The 16,235-nt window shown below is 41.3% G+C and overlaps 1 long non-coding RNA gene across 2 annotated transcripts in view; it reads right to left on the bottom strand.

The window, feature by feature from the left end:
• LOC137640521 (uncharacterized) overlaps positions 1-16,235 on the bottom strand; it is a 42,511-nt gene that overhangs the window by 13,144 nt on the left and 13,132 nt on the right. For both annotated transcript variants that reach the window (XR_011044381.1, XR_011044382.1), the window contains exons 2-3: positions 12,513-12,655; positions 1,321-1,367 (exon numbers count right to left, since the gene is read on the bottom strand). This is a non-coding gene — a long non-coding RNA (uncharacterized lncRNA). The remainder of the gene's footprint in view (positions 1-1,320; positions 1,368-12,512; positions 12,656-16,235) is intronic.

Raw genomic sequence — 16,235 nt, forward strand, 5'->3', positions numbered from 1 at the left:
TGTTAATATCCATTTAAACCGAATATGAACGCCGAATGAGTAACACGAATGTACACATTTCTCAATGTGCATTAATGTTAATAAAGTTAAATCGAAAGCTTATTATTATAGTTGATAAGCAGGTATGAATAAGCTATACGTTTTATCAATAACTGATGCAATGTATTAATGAACTATGCAATGTTCTAATCTCCGATATTCATAAATTATGCAAACAATTACTAGCAGTTACTTCTATAGTATATTGACATAAAATAGTTGTCCAGGGAATGTCAAACAAAACTAGCTAATAGCTATCTAAAAACCGGTGGAGGAACCGGCTTTAACTAGACAGACAAATGTTAGCTTCGAAGGACAGATGTTAGTTGGAGTTTGGAAGACCCAACAGATATAACTAAAGGGGAGCTTGTGTAGGATGGACAGTACCCATATGGTTGATCACTATCTGTACCTTATACTCTATCCTTAGTGTCCTCTTTGATAGTTTCTTTCAGCCCTTTTGAAGTTTTGAGGGATAGACTTTACTCGATTCTGATGATTTGGAGGGTATCCACTAAGGTGTGCGAGACTATTTGCGTATCTGACCTTTAAAGAAGAAGAAATTCGTACACAGTCTAAAACCTACCAAACAAATGGTTTACTTTTTTACAACTAAATCTGACAAACCAAACTGATCACTTTATTACTGCACTAAAACTAACAAAAGTAATGGTTCGCTTTATTGAAACTCTAAAACTGGCAAAACTAAGGGTTGAATTTGTTACAACTCGAAAATAGACACAACGGTTCACTTTATCACACCTAAAAATGACGAAACTGTTCATTTTATTACACTGAAACTAACAAAACAAATGGTGTCACGTATTACAACTCTTAAAATGACCAAACAAACTGTTTACTTTCTTTTCTTTTTTTTACACATCTAGAAGAGTTGAAAGACCCAGGTCTACATGTCTGAGGACTATGAAGCGTGAAGTGGGAAATGATGAATGGAGAAGTATTGATGTAAAAGCCCAAGAAAGTATTGATGTAAACGCTCAAGATAAGAGACAACCGGCGAAATCTAACGGAGGCCCTTTGCATCAATAGGAGTGGGAGATGATGATGATGAAAACTGACCAAACGATTAATATTTTTTGCCACTATTATCCCTCTCCCTGACCTCTCAAAAATTCACACAATATCTAAATACAGCCGTAAAGGAAAAATTCAAAGTACAAAAATTCTAATATTTTAAGATTTTAAGACGACGTATGTTTAGGGAAGAATAACAGAGCTAGGTGAGACAGACAGGAAAAAACATTGATTGGTAACACTCACCGCCATCTAGTGGTAACGTTTGGTTTCATTTTGATAGAAGTTTCCGCCTGGAAAATAAAGTCAATGAGATATACATTAATAACACTGTTACTGATATTAACATTCTACATTAATAATTCATTACATTCTATACACAGTTTAATAATTTCCTTATTTTCTTTAATCATTACTTTAAATACATACTGTAGTTTAATAATTTCCTTATTTTCTTTCCTCATTACTTTAAATACATACTGTAGTTTAATAATTTCCTTATTTTCTTTCCTCATTACTTTAAATACATACTGTAGTTTAATAATTTCCTTGTTTTCTTTCCTAATTACTTTAAATACATACTGTAGTTTAATAATTTCCTTATTTTCTTTCCTCATTACTTAAATACATACTGTAGTTTAATAATTTCCTTGTTTTCTTTATTCATTACTTTAAATACATGCTGTAGTTTAATAATTTCCTTGTTTTCTTTACTCATTACTTTAAATACATACTGTAGTTTAATAATTTCCTTAGTTTCTTTCCTCATTACTTTTCCTACATACTTTAGTTTAATAATTTACTTAGTTTCTTTCCTCCCTGCTACTTTCTCTATTGGAATGCAAAGGCTTATACCATCCTGCATTTCCAACCAGGGTTTCTAAATTGGTTGGAAAAACATTACAAAATTTGTTAATTAAGCTTTATCATATATCGTAACACTCCTCTATTGCAGTATTAACATACCAACAAGTTTTGATATGATGTATGATTGTATTTTCAAAGTAATGAGAAAAATCACGGAAAAACATAAACAGGGAGAAAATATTTTTATTATTCTATTTAGCTGTGATCATCTATTCAGGCCATTATCACTGCACTGCATGTGTAAATGTCTGAGCATAACATCCTTTTTCATTCCACAACTAACAAGGTAAAACTAATTTGAATACTTAAATTTACTATCAACTCCTTAAAAGTAAGAAACTATTTCCTTCAAAGGCTATTTTCTCGGAGATATAACATATCTATGAAGGGATAAAAGGTTAAAGTATATGAAGGAAGAAATGTAATCAGTTGGAATAAAACCTATGTGCAGGAATGGACAATTATAAAGTTTACGTCTTGATTTAACCTTGTGGTTGAACAATAAATCACATATTTCTTAATATAGTTCTTGTAAAAACTTGCAAAAAGCTTTAGGGGTCCGCAATTTCAGAACAGATTGTGTCGCAGGAGATGCTCAGGATAATTAAATGTCGTCAAAGGAGAGGGATTCTTGAATACCAAAATGTACAAGAGTTAACTGTGTAAGAGAGATGCCGAGGTGGACACCACCATCTTGAGGTGGAAATTCAGATTAAGAGTTGATAAACTTATTTACCAAAAAAAAAAAAATTAAAAATAGATAAAAAAAAAAAAAAACCTGGACATCTAAACAGGTATTGAATTCGTCCACGATAGGTGGTCATGATCGAGATGAACGATACAATCAAAACAACTGGACAGAGAAGGTAGGTAGGTATTAGATAGACTTTACAGAAGAAAATTATGCAAGCCACTGGCTCTTGCTCTATGGCAGCCTGTAAAGTACAGAGAAAGTCTAGAAAAAAGGTCCACAAAACAGGAGAGGTTACGAGTGTCAGAGTACGACAGCCCTGAGGCACACTACTAAAGGTCAAAATTTCTAAAGTTATGCTATCAACAACAATAATAGATTTAAAAAGAGCTTGATAAATGCATTGTCGATTTACTAAATGATAGAAAAAATATACCAAATCAAACTTAATTATTGTCAAGTAACAAGATCATCTACGGTAGACCTTGTTACAATTTCAATATAACATAAGGAAAAAAAACACTAGAATTGTCTAGTAGGCCTATTGGTGAAGTCCAAGTAGCAAAGTTACACTGCCAAAGCTTAATATCGTTCCCACCAAGCTACAAAACACCAAGAAATACCCAAAAGGTACAGCAAAATGAGACACTGTCCCTGACCATTTCTCTAGCCAGGTGCAGGTCTGGATCGCTGATATGGCTGCAACCTCCATGTTCTGCATCTCTCATGACAAGGTGGATTTAAGGCTCATCAACTTATCCCTATGCACACCCGGAATAAGGGCAGCAACATTAGAATTGATCGGGAGTGTGCTGAAAAGTGCCTCAGAGTCTATATAGAACCAGCTCTGACGATAAAGGGTTAAAGGGGGTAATCCTGACGATCTACTGTATCGCAGCGAGTTCTCAGCTGCTGAGACTTGGTTATTGAAAAGATCTAGGTTGTTACGAGTCTGGTTAGAAAGCGATATATCGAACCGATGTTCAGTACCGAGAGATTGGGGAAATATGGCGTCAATGGCACATCGTCTGCTCATAACCAGGGCACTTCGAGGGTTACCCAGGCTGTTTCAACAGCAGACGAGTCATTATCTTGAGGAATTGGGACGTTTCTGATCCAGGCATTGGAGCTTCGAGAGGGGCTACATCAGCTGAACTAGTGACTGCGGCCAAAGTGGCATCCAGAGAATTGTCAATATCGATAAGAGATAGCTCATGTGCAGGCTCCTGTTTAGGGGTAATACAGTGAAACTTCTGTTTAGGAGCAAAATGCAAAAATTTAATCTTACCATGGGCATCCTCTTATACCCTTATATGATGAGGATACTGAAAAAGAGCAAAAGGAGCCATGTTCACTACTGTGATAAGTGTCTATATCCTCTTAAGAACAAGATGGGATAGCAAGGGACTCCCTGTCAGAGATCCACCTGCAATATTATTGGTTTGTCAAAAAGAAAGGTTATCTAAGAGAGTCTGAGCTACTGATTTAAGAATTTACTGATCAACCAAAGTTGAAGAAAGCTTGTGATCAAAGAGTAAACCAGCATGGCCACGTGTCTGGGTAACTGCACGATCATGTGTATCCTGTGGATGAGACAAAAATTATATTTTCATAATAAAATAAATTTTTTGAACATACTTACCCGCTGGTTATATAAAAATGGCTAAAGTCCCTGACGCCCCGGAAGAATTATTCAAAACTCGCGGCTATCGCAGATATGCCAGGTGTACACTAGCGCCCTGGTGGACTACAGGTAGAAATAATCCAACAAATTCAGATTTTCCTTGCCCCATTTCTCTCTAGAGGGGAGGAGGGTGGGATTATGATTTATATAACCAGCGGGTATGTTCAAAAATTTATTTTATTATGAAAATATCATTTTTAAACATAAAACTTACCCGCTGGTTATATAAGAATGGCTGATTGACACCCTTGGTGGCGGGTCAGAGACAGCAATTTGATTGGAAATTCACTTAAGAGTTACACCTAAGCAACTTAAGAGGTTCGTACCTAGTAAGGAAGCAGACTGCAATGGTTCTCTGCCTCATTCTGTCTGCTATCCTTAGAAGATCCAGCGGTCCACCCAGGGTGCTGATGATCTCTAGGAACTGACAAACGGTGCCATAACCTATAACATGACAGGACCTCCACTAATACCCTTGTTCCGGGCGCTCTCAAGGAACAACATGACCACCTGACCAAATCAACAGATTGCGGAAGACTGTCGACCAATCTCCACATACAACCATAAAACAACAAAGTTCCAAGAGAAAGAAAAGGGTATTAGGAATTAGGGAAACGTAGTGGTAGATCCTTCACCTACTACTGCATTCGCAGCAACGAATGGACCCAAAGCGTAGCAGTTCTCATAAAGAGTCTGGACATGATTTAAGTAATGGGATGCGAAAACAGACTTACTTCTCCAAAAAGTCGCATCCATTATGCTTTGCAGAGAACGATTTTGTTTAAAAGCTACCGAAGTAGCCACTGCTCTTACTTCGTGTGCCTTCACCTTGAGCAATCTAAGATCTGCCTCATCACACTGTGAATGAGCTTCTCTAATTAAAAGCCTTATAAAAAAGGATAGAGTATTCTTCGACATAGGCTGCGAGGGCTTCTTGACTGCACACCAGAGCGCCTCCGAGCTGCCTCTCAAGCTCTTCGTTCTGTCCAAATATACCCTTAGAGCTCTAACGGGACAGAGTACTTTTTCGATCTCATCGCCCACTATGTCATAGAGATTAGTAATTTCAAAAGACTTGGGCCATGGACGAGAAGGAAGTTCATTCTTGGCCAGAAAACCCTGCTGCAAGGAACATATTGCTTTCCCGTTTCTGAATCCAATGTTCTTGCTAAAAGCATAGAGCTCACCGACTCGTATAGCCGTCGCCAAGCTCAGTAAGAAAAGGGTCTTCAAAGTTATATCTTTAAAAGTGACCGAGTGCAGAGGCTCGAACCTGTCACTCATAAGGAATCTAAATACCACATCCAAATTCCAAGCAGGTGAAACCTGATGACATCTCTTAGATGTTTCAAAAGACCTAAGAAGGTCTTGTAAATCTTTATTGTTGGAGAGATCCAAATTTCTATGTCTGAAAACAGTTGCCAGCATACTTCTGTATCCTTTAATCGTCGAGGCAGAGAAGTTACGCTTATTTCTAAGATCTAAAAAGAAATCGGCAATCTGTGTTAAAGAGGTATTGGACGAAGAAACCGAGTTAGCCCTACACCATTCTCTGAATACCTCCCATTTGGACTGATACACCCTGATGGTAGAGGCTCTCCTTGCTCTTGCAATAGCCTTGGCTGCCTCTTTCGAAAATCCTCTAGATCTAGAGAGTTTTTCGATAGTCTGAAGGCAGTCAGACGTAGAGCTCGGAGGTTTTGGTAATTTCTTGCCAAATGGGGCTGTCTGAGAAGATCTGCTCTTGACGGAAGGCTTCTCGGCACGTCCACTATCCAATCCAGTACCTCCGTGAACCAGACACTTGACGGCCAGAAAGGAGCAATTAGGGTCATCCTGGTCCCCTTGTGAGATGCGAACTTTTGCACCACTTTGTATAGGATCTTGAATGGTGGAAACGCGTACACATCCATGTGTGTCCAATCTAACAGGAACGCGTCTATGTGAGCTGCCTCGAGATCCGGAACTGGAGAGCAGTGCGTTCCCAGTCTCTTTGTCTTGGAGGTTGCAAACAGATCTATGAGGGGACGACCCCATAACCGCCACAGCTTCTTGCAAATGTCCAGATGTAGCGTCCACTCTGTGGGAGGTCCCCCCTGCCGAGCCTGTCCGCACTCACATTCTTGACTCCTTGAATGAACTGTATCAATAAAAGAATCCTCCTTTCCTTCGCCCAAAGGAGAATAGACCTCGCTAACTCGTACAGCGACTTCGAGTGGGTCCCCCCCCTGCTTTGCTATATATGCTAGGGCCGTGGTGCTGTCCGCATTGACTTGAACCACCTTGTCTAGGACCAGATCCTCGAATCCTCTGAGGGCTAAGTGCACTGCTAAGAGCTCCCTCTGATTGATATGAAGAGCCTCCTGTTCCTTTGTCCAACGACCTAAGATTTCTCTTTTTCCCAATGTTGCTCCCCACCTCGAATTTGAGGCGTCTGAAAACAACACGAGGTCTGGGTTCCTCTGCTCCAACGAGAGGCCCTCGTTGAGTCTGTGAGCGTTGTTCCACCACCGAAGGTGTGCTCTGATCGTACTCGTAATGGGAATACTCTCCCTGTCGAGACTGTCTCCCCTCTTCCAATGAGCATTGAGGTGAAATTGAAGGGGACGTAAGTGCAGTCTCCCCAGGGATACAAACTTCTCTAGAGACGACGAGAGGGTTCCCAGAAGGCTCATCCATTCTCTTACTGAAGTGATTTTCTTCTTCATAAAGGCCTCCAGCCTTAGAAGTGGTGACTGAACTCTTGCAGGCGACGGAAAATCCCGAAAATCCTGACTCTGAATCTCCATCCCCAAATAAAGGATCTTCTGGGATGGGTCAGCTGTGACTTCTTTGGGCTCACTAGGAGTCCCAATTCTTTTGTCAAATCTAAAGTCAACTGAAGGTCCTTCAAACAGTGATCAGCTGAGGGAGCTCTTATAAGCCAATCGTCCAAGTACAGGGAGGCTCTGATGCCTCTCAAGTGCAGCATGCTCACCACATTCATCATTAGTTTCGTAAAAATCAGAGGAGCTGTGCAGAGGCCGAAACATGTGGCTCGAAACTGGAAGACTTTCTTCCCGTATACAAACCTCAGGTAACGCCTGCAACTTGGATGTATCGGAATATGGAAATAAGCGTCCTGAAGGTCCATGATACCATCCAATCGCCTTTCCTCACAGCTGCCAGTACGGTCTTCTGAGTCTCCATGGTGAATTTCGAGTTCTAGATGTAGCAGTTGAGGGCGCTTACATCCAGAACCGGTCTCCATTCCCCTGAACTCTTGGGGACTAGGAACAAGTGGTTGTAAAACCCCAGAGACTCCAAGTCCCTCACCCTCTCTATCGCTCTCTTTTCCAGCAAAAGCGACACCTGAAGCTGCATGGCTTGCCTCTTCGTTTCTCTCTTGTACTTGGGCGAAATATCCACAGGATCTGCGGCTAAAGGAGGTTTGATAAGAACGGAATCTTGTATCCTTCCTTTAGAAGACGTACGGACCAAGGGTCCGCTCCCTTCTTCTCCCAGGCCTGCCAGAAGTAGTTTAGCCTGGCTCCCACTGCTGCTTGAAAGGGAGAGCAGTCAGACCCTGCCTCGACTGGGCTTGGCTCCTCTTTTCTTGGACTTCATTGCCTCCGATTTGAAATTACTTCTCCCTGCAGGCTTGCCCCGAAAGGGCTGAACAGAATGAGAATATGATGTCCCCTCCTTTGTTCTACGAGAAGAGAAGGACGTAGGCAAAACCTTACTGGCTGTTTTGGTAACCAAATCATGAGTAACCTGAGTCAAATTTGCGACCACTTCCTTCACTAAGTCCTGCGGAAAAAGAGCCGAAGATATGGGCGCAAAAAGCAACTCCGATCTCTGACATGGAGTGACCCCCGTAGAGAGGAAGGAACACAAAGTTGCTCTCTTCTTCACAACTCCCGCAGTAAACAGAGCAGCCAGCTCGTTGGAACCATCTCTAATTGCCTTGTCCATACAGGACATAAGCTGGTCAAGATTACTCGTATCTGTGTCCTTCATTTCGGTTACTTTTCTGCTTAAGGCTCCCAGTGACCAGTCAAGCAAATTAAACACCTCAAAAGCCCTGAACAATCCTTTCAAGAGATGGTCAAACTCCGACACTGACCACCACACTTTAGTCTTCCTCATAGCCAGGTGACAGGAAGAGTCCACCAGGTTTGAGTAGTCTACCTGCGCAGACACCGGAACTCCCAAACCCAAGACTTCCCCCGTCACATACCAAACGCTCGACTTAGAAGTTAACTTGGCTGGTGGAAACGCGAAGCATGTCTTGCCCAGAGCTTTCTTTGAATCTAACCATGCTCCCATTAATTTCAATGCTCTCTTAGAAGAGCGGGAAAGAACCATTTTTGTATAAAAGGATGTCTTTGCTGCTTTACCGAAGGTAAACTCAGGAGGAGGAGATCGCGGAGCAACAGGCGTAAAATTGTCTGGAAATAATTCCGTGAAGACTAGCATTGGCTTCTTGAGGTCCACCGAATGTTGAGGTGGTTTCTCCTCTTCTCCCTCCGAGATATCATCCAATTGTTCCTCCTGAGATAGAACCTCATCCAGATCTTCCTCCAACAAATCAGTGATTGGAGCTGTGTTTTGTGTTTTGATCATAACATTGACCTTCCTGTGCAAGCCCGTCAGTGGCGACATGAGCGCGCTTGTGTTGTTCCATATTCACATCCAATTGACAGCCACTCGCCTTGCGTTTGCTTTCACGATTGGTTTTACTATGGGGAGAATCTAGCTGGCGTTGACGCTCCGCCGGGTCTTGACGCGCCACGCTCACGCGATGCTCGCGCTGACGCTCCGCCATTCCATGACTCGATTGGCGTGAGTCGTCATGCTGACGCTTAGCGCCTGCCTGCCGCTGACGCTCCGCGGCTTCATCGATTAACTGCTGAGCTTCATCACGCTGCCGCTTAGGTTCTGCTTGTTGCTGCTGCTGACACTCCGCCTCGCGCCTGCTCCCATCCTGCCGCTTCGCAGTCCGCTCCGCTATTTGGCGAGCGTCGTCATGCTTGGACTGACGATCGGCTGTATATGCTTTTGCTAGATGTTGTGAAACAGGGCTCTGCCGAGACAAATCTACTTCAACCCGCCGCTGAGCAGTGAAACTGGGAGACCGCCTGTGCGATATCACGTCTGCCTCAGAGACAACAGGCCGACTGTGCGACAACGGGTCTACCATGGAAGAGTGACGCCTAGCCGCACTGCCAACAGCCGGTCGATAAGACTGCAACATTGACGAGAGCTGCTGTTTCATGTCCAACAACATAGACCACTTTGGATCACCTTGAGGCAATAATCGCGCAGCCTTTTCTACAGCGAATTCGCTCTCTTCATCGCTATCCAACCGTTCACCACTTTCGGGAGAAGAGCCCCAATCCGAAGGGAGAGGCAGAACATGAATCGTCACGCCCAAACCAGGTATTAATTCCGCATCTGAATGAATCACTTTATCTCTATTGGAACCCACATTCGAGCGCTTCGCAGGCGAACACTCATCAAGGGACCGAAAACGCTCAGGTGTAGCCCAATGACTACAACCTGGCTGTTGCGGAGAGAGAACGTGCCGTTGTTCCACTGACAACTTTCCTCTTAATCGGTCTAGAGGTTTGATGCCACCTCTCGTCACGTGACCCTTCATCTGAAGAAGGGGACAAAGCACTAACCTCATCTTTTCTATGGTGAGGGTGAGTGACCTGAGCTACGGCAGCAGGATCACTCGAGGGAACGTATGCGCGATTGATGAAGCCTCTCGTTCCCTTTCGCCGTTCGACATAACTTCTCCCCTGGGTCCGGGAGCTTGACAGAGGTCTTAGGCTAGACGAACGACAGGATCGCGCAGGCGCGCCCTCCACAACACTGAACACATTTGTCAAACTTTTAACACTCGATTGATCACTAGTACGACCACCTTTAAGTAAATTAATTTCCGACATAATTTGCTTTTTATCCGCCGCTAAAGATTCAACTCTCACACCGAGAGCTTGATTCGCGGACATCTCCCTCATCGTAGGTTCATTCGGCTCCTGATCTACCACAGAACGGGAAGAACTACGTCTAATCCTATCTCTCTCTAATTTCTGAGTATAACGCTCATAAGCTACCCACTGATTTACAGTTAACAAAGAACATTCTTCACACCGATCCCCAAAAGAACACTATTTTCCCCTACATTTAATACAAATTGTATGCGGATCAAGAGAACCCTTAGGAAGGCGAGTGTGACAACCCTTACTACACTTCCTATATACAGGGGAGGGGTCGGCCATATTGAAAAGTGACGAGAGAGAAACAATAACAAAGGTCAAAACAACTAAATAACCCCAAAATAACAAAGATTTCAAGAAAAAATTAAAAGTAAATTACTAAAGCGAAAGCCAAAAACAAAAAGACAGAGTACATCACCAAATAAACCGTCCAATTGAATGTAAATAGCGAGTGAATTTTCAACGTTCTGGCCAGTATGGCCAGCAGAGAAAATCTGAATTGGTTGGATTAGTTCTACTTGTAGTCCACCAGGGCGCTAGTGTACACCTGGCATATCTGCGATGGCCGCGAGTTTTGAATAGTTCTGACAGGGCGTCAGGGACTTTAGCCATTCTTATATAACCAGCGGGTAAGTTTTACGTTTAAACTGATAGCATAATCAGGATGCGAGTTGGCTCGGTTACGCGCCGGTAATGAAGGAGTTTTTTTTATCAGAGTCCGAGCTAGTCTGACAGAGTGTTCTGGAACGTTTGAATGTACATACGTAGGCATACCGATAGGTGTGGTTGAAACACATGGAGTCGACATGGTGGTCAATACTATGACAATTTTGGCCTTCCGAAACAGGCATTTGGAAGGGGATGACACATTAATACTTTGACGAAACATTCATACTTTGACGAATCGGCCTCAAATGCAACAAATCTGTCGTGGATACCACCGAGGATATCCGAATGACCTCTGAAAAGGATAATGGGGAATTCTTGGGCAAACTCAGAAAATTCTTATGGGGTGAAAAAAGATGTCACAGGTCCCTAGATGTACGAGGCAAGCTGGACTCTCTGGACTGAGTAGGGGGTGAGGTAAGAACCTTTCAAAAGGGCCGCTTTGATACGTGGGGGTATGGAAGGTTTATTCCACAGATGTGGTGTTTTTGGATGAGAATGGGGTGAAACTTTTAGGGCTTTTACTAGTTTCCTCCAAAAGTAAAGTCACCGTGATGTTGAAAATCGAAAATAAATTGTCCACCACTGAGTACAATCGAGGAAGTGATGGAGATCAGATCAGATCTGTATAATCTGAAACTAGTGATATGGGGACTGGAACCTGAACAGAATGTGTTGGGGCCCGAGTCAAGGGATAAGTATCAGGTAGCGTCTCATGATCGCTATGTACTACGGGCGCCAAAACATTAATAGAAGTATCACCTATCTAAAAAGCATGAAAATCAAGGCCATGCTCAGTTACCAGGGGTCACAAAGGGCTCCGGTAAAGGAGGATCAAGGTGGGATTTATTGTGTATCACAGGAAGAAGCTTAAGGTTCTTGTTCTTCAGGGAAGTCAAGGAATGGGATCTCTCCCTCTTAGCTCGCTTTTTTTGACATGCACGATACTTCACCCACTTGTAGGGTGGCTACTCACTGCAGTACTCATAAGGAGATTCATATGAACACCGCTTACCATGGCAATTCGGGTTAAAGTGGATGTGGACCAACCTCGACCCGGTTCATGAAGATTCCATATGGGGGACTTTAAGGCCAGAGGAAGTATGTATAATACTAGAAGATTCACACATAATTCACAAAATAATACAAAAGTAAAGGCACCGAAAGGGTAATCCAGTGTGGAGTCTATGATCTTAGCGATGGAAGTAGATCCATCTCTGATAATGACCAGGACTCCTGGAGCAGACTGACCTCTGCACTGCAGCAATTTACCAACGCTGCCCAGCCTTAGAGTTGCCTAATAGTCTATTATATAGTTACCAGCTAGATAACTTTTTTTCTGGTCATAGTAAATAGACTTATGAGTAATCCCATATAAATTATACTGAAGTTTGTATCCACGTAGGAACAAACAACACTTAAATGTAATTGTGATGACACTACTAAGTGACGTGTATTTAAAAAAAAATTGTGATGACATTAACTCCACACGGGGTTAAGACACTCTTCCACTTAAAAATATTTTACCTTCTGCACTCACCTATTTAACTGAACTTTTGTAGGCAACCGTCTAATAATAAAAAGCCCAACAATAGAGATATCTTAGCAGTGGAAGTTGCAGTCATGATACTATAGACGGCGGCCTTTCCAGTATTCCATTGGTTTCTCTGCTTTGCTCCTAACCTGAAAAATAAACAGATAATTAAAACTAAGTAATTAAAATCATACATTTCATAATAATGAAGCTGTAATTGAATGAAACCATTCTAAGGAGAAAAAATGTACAATATTTAAATGCAAGCCCATTTCTGAACATTACAGGCTAACTAGCAGAATGGATTATCAGGTGATTTCATCATTGTTTCCAAGATCTGGCAACAATCCGAATCTTTGCCTATCTTTAAAATAAAGATATCTTTAATAGCCAACAAAATTTTCACACTGGTGTTATGGATTGATGAATGTACATAATTTGGATCAGAGCTCAGATAAAGCAAGTTTTCAGAAAAACTGACCTTGTGGTTCATAATTTGGGTCAGAGCTCAGATAAACAGAGCAAGTTTTCAGACAAACTGACCTTGTGGTTCATAATTTGGATCAGAGCTCAGATAAACAAAGCAAGATTCCAGAAAAACTGACCTTGTGGTTCATAATTTGGATCAGAGCTCAGATAAACAAAGCAAGATTCCAGAAAAACTGACCTTGTGGTTCATAATTTGGGTCAGAGCTCAGATAAACAAAGCAAGATTCCAGAAAAAACTGACCTTGTGGTTCATAATTTGGGTCAGAGCTCAGATAAACAAAGCAAGATTCCAGAAAAACTGACCTTGTGGTTCATAATTTGGATCAGAGCTCAGATAAACAAAGCAAGATTCCAGAAAAACTGACCTTGTGGTTCATAATTTGGGTCAGAGCTCAGATAAACAGAGCAAGTTTTCAGACAAACTGACCTTGTGGTTCATAATTTGGATCAGAGCTCAGATAAACAAAGCAAGATTCCAGAAAAACTGACCTTGTGGTTCATAATTTGGATCAGAGCTCAGATAAACAAAGCAAGATTCCAGAAAAACTGACCTTGTGGTTCATAATTTGGGTCAGAGCTCAGATAAACAGAGCAAGTTTCCAGACAAACTGACCTTGTGGTTCATAATTTGGATCAGAGCTCAGATAAACAAAGCAAGATTCCAGAAAAACTGACCTTGTGGTTCATAATTTGGGTCAGAGCTCAGATAAACAAAGCAAGATTCCAGAAAAAACTGACCTTGTGGTTCATAATTTGGGTCAGAGCTCAGATAAACAAAGCAAGATTCCAGAAAAACTGACCTTGTGGTTCATAATTTGGATCAGAGCTCAGATAAACAAAGCAAGATTCCAGAAAAACTGACCTTGTGGTTCATAATTTGGGTCAGAGCTCAGATAAACAAAGCAAGATTCCAGAAAAAACTGACCTTGTGGTTCATAATTTGGGTCAGAGCTCAGATAAACAAAGCAAGATTCCAGAAAAACTGACCTTGTGGTTCATAATTTGGATCAGAGCTCAGATAAACAAAGCAAGATTCCAGAAAAACTGACCTTGTGGTTCATAATTTGGGTCAGAGCTCAGATAAACAGAGCAAGTTTTCAGACAAACTGACCTTGTGGTTCATAATTTGGATCAGAGCTCAGATAAACAAAGCAAGATTCCAGAAAAACTGACCTTGTGGTTCATAATTTGGATCAGAGCTCAGATAAACAAAGCAAGATTCCAGAAAAACTGACCTTGTGGTTCATAATTTGGGTCAGAGCTCAGATAAACAGAGCAAGTTTCCAGACAAACTGACCTTGTGGTTCATAATTTGGGTCAGAGCTCAGATAAACAGAGCAAGTTTTCAGACAAACTGACCTTGTGGTTCATAATTTGGATCAGAGCTCAGATAAACAAAGCAAGATTCCAGAAAAACTGACCTTGTGGTTCATAATTTGGATCAGAGCTCAGATAAACAAAGCAAGATTCCAGAAAAACTGACCTTGTGGTTCATAATTTGGGTCAGAGCTCAGATAAACAAAGCAAGATTCCAGAAAAACTGACCTTGTGGTTCATAATTTGGGTCAGAGCTCAGATAAACAAAGCAAGATTCCAGAAAAACTGACCTTGTGGTTCATAATTTGGATCAGAGCTCAGATAAACAAAGCAAGATTCCAGAAAAACTGACCTTGTGGTTCATAATTTGGGTCAGAGCTCAGATAAACAGAGCAAGTTTTCAGACAAACTGACCTTGTGGTTCATAATTTGGATCAGAGCTCAGATAAACAAAGCAAGATTCCAGAAAAACTGACCTTGTGGTTCATAATTTGGATCAGAGCTCAGATAAACAAAGCAAGATTCCAGAAAAACTGACCTTGTGGTTCATAATTTGGGTCAGAGCTCAGATAAACAGAGCAAGTTTCCAGACAAACTGACCATGTGGTACATAATTTGGGTCAGAACTCAGATAAACAGAGCAAGTTTCCAGACAAACTGACCTTGTGGTTCATAATTTGGGTCAGAGCTCATAAACAGAGCAAGTTTTCAGACAAACTGACCTTGTGGTTCATAATTTGGATCAGAGCTCAGATAAACAGAGCAAGTTTTCAGACAAACTGACCTTGTGGTTCATAATTTGGATCAGAGCTCAGATAAAGCAAGATTCCAGAAAAACTGACCTTGTGGTTCATAATTTGGGTCAGAGCTCAGATAAACAGAGCAAGTTTCCAGACAAACTGACCTTGTGGTTCATAATTTGGGTCAGAGCTCAGATAAACAGAGCAAGTTTTCAGACAAACTGACCTTGTGGTTCATAATTTGGATCAGAGCTCAGATAAACAAAGCAAGATTCCAGAAAAACTGACCTTGTGGTTCATAATTTGGATCAGAGCTCAGATAAACAAAGCAAGATTCCAGAAAAACTGACCTTGTGGTTCATAATTTGGATCAGAGCTCAGATAAACAAAGCAAGATTCCAGAAAAACTGACCTTGTGGTTCATAATTTGGGTCAGAGCTCAGATAAACAGAGCAAGTTTCCAGACAAACTGACCTTGTGGTTCATAATTTGGGTCAGAGCTCAGATAAACAAAGCAAGATTCCAGAAAAACTGACCTTGTGGTTCATAATTTGGGTCAGAGCTCAGATAAACAAAGCAAGATTCCAGAAAAACTGACCTTGTGGTTCATAATTTGGGTCAGAGCTCAGATAAACAAAGCAAGATTCCAGAAAAACTGACCTTGTGGTTCATAATTTGGATCAGAGCTCAGATAAACAAAGCGAGATTCCAGAAAAACTGACCTTGTGGTTCATAATTTGGGTCAGAGCTCAGATAAACAGAGCAAGTTTTCAGACAAACTGACCTTGTGGTTCATAATTTGGATCAGAGCTCAGATAAACAAAGCAAGATTCCAGAAAAACTGACCTTGTGGTTCATAATTTGGGTCAGAGCTCAGATAAAGCAAGTTTTCAGAAAAACTGACCTTGTGATTCATAATTTGGGTCAGACCTCAGATAAATAGAGCAAGTTTCCAGAAAAACTGACCTTTTGATTCATAATTTGGGTCAGAGCTCAAATAAACAAAGCAAGTTTTCAGACAAACTAGCTTTGTGAAAATGAAAAAGAGGACTACATGCAGTATAAAGAAATAAAGATTACATTGATCTGAATTTTCCTTAAAATGGGAAAACGGGAGGATACAGTACCATTGTATAGCACAAGAGAAAAATTTCTTATTTCAAAATTAAAAACTGCATCAGTG

Source organism: Palaemon carinicauda, chromosome 5 (assembly GCF_036898095.1).
Source record: "Palaemon carinicauda isolate YSFRI2023 chromosome 5, ASM3689809v2, whole genome shotgun sequence".
Classification (NCBI taxonomy): Eukaryota; Metazoa; Arthropoda; class Malacostraca; order Decapoda; family Palaemonidae; genus Palaemon; species Palaemon carinicauda.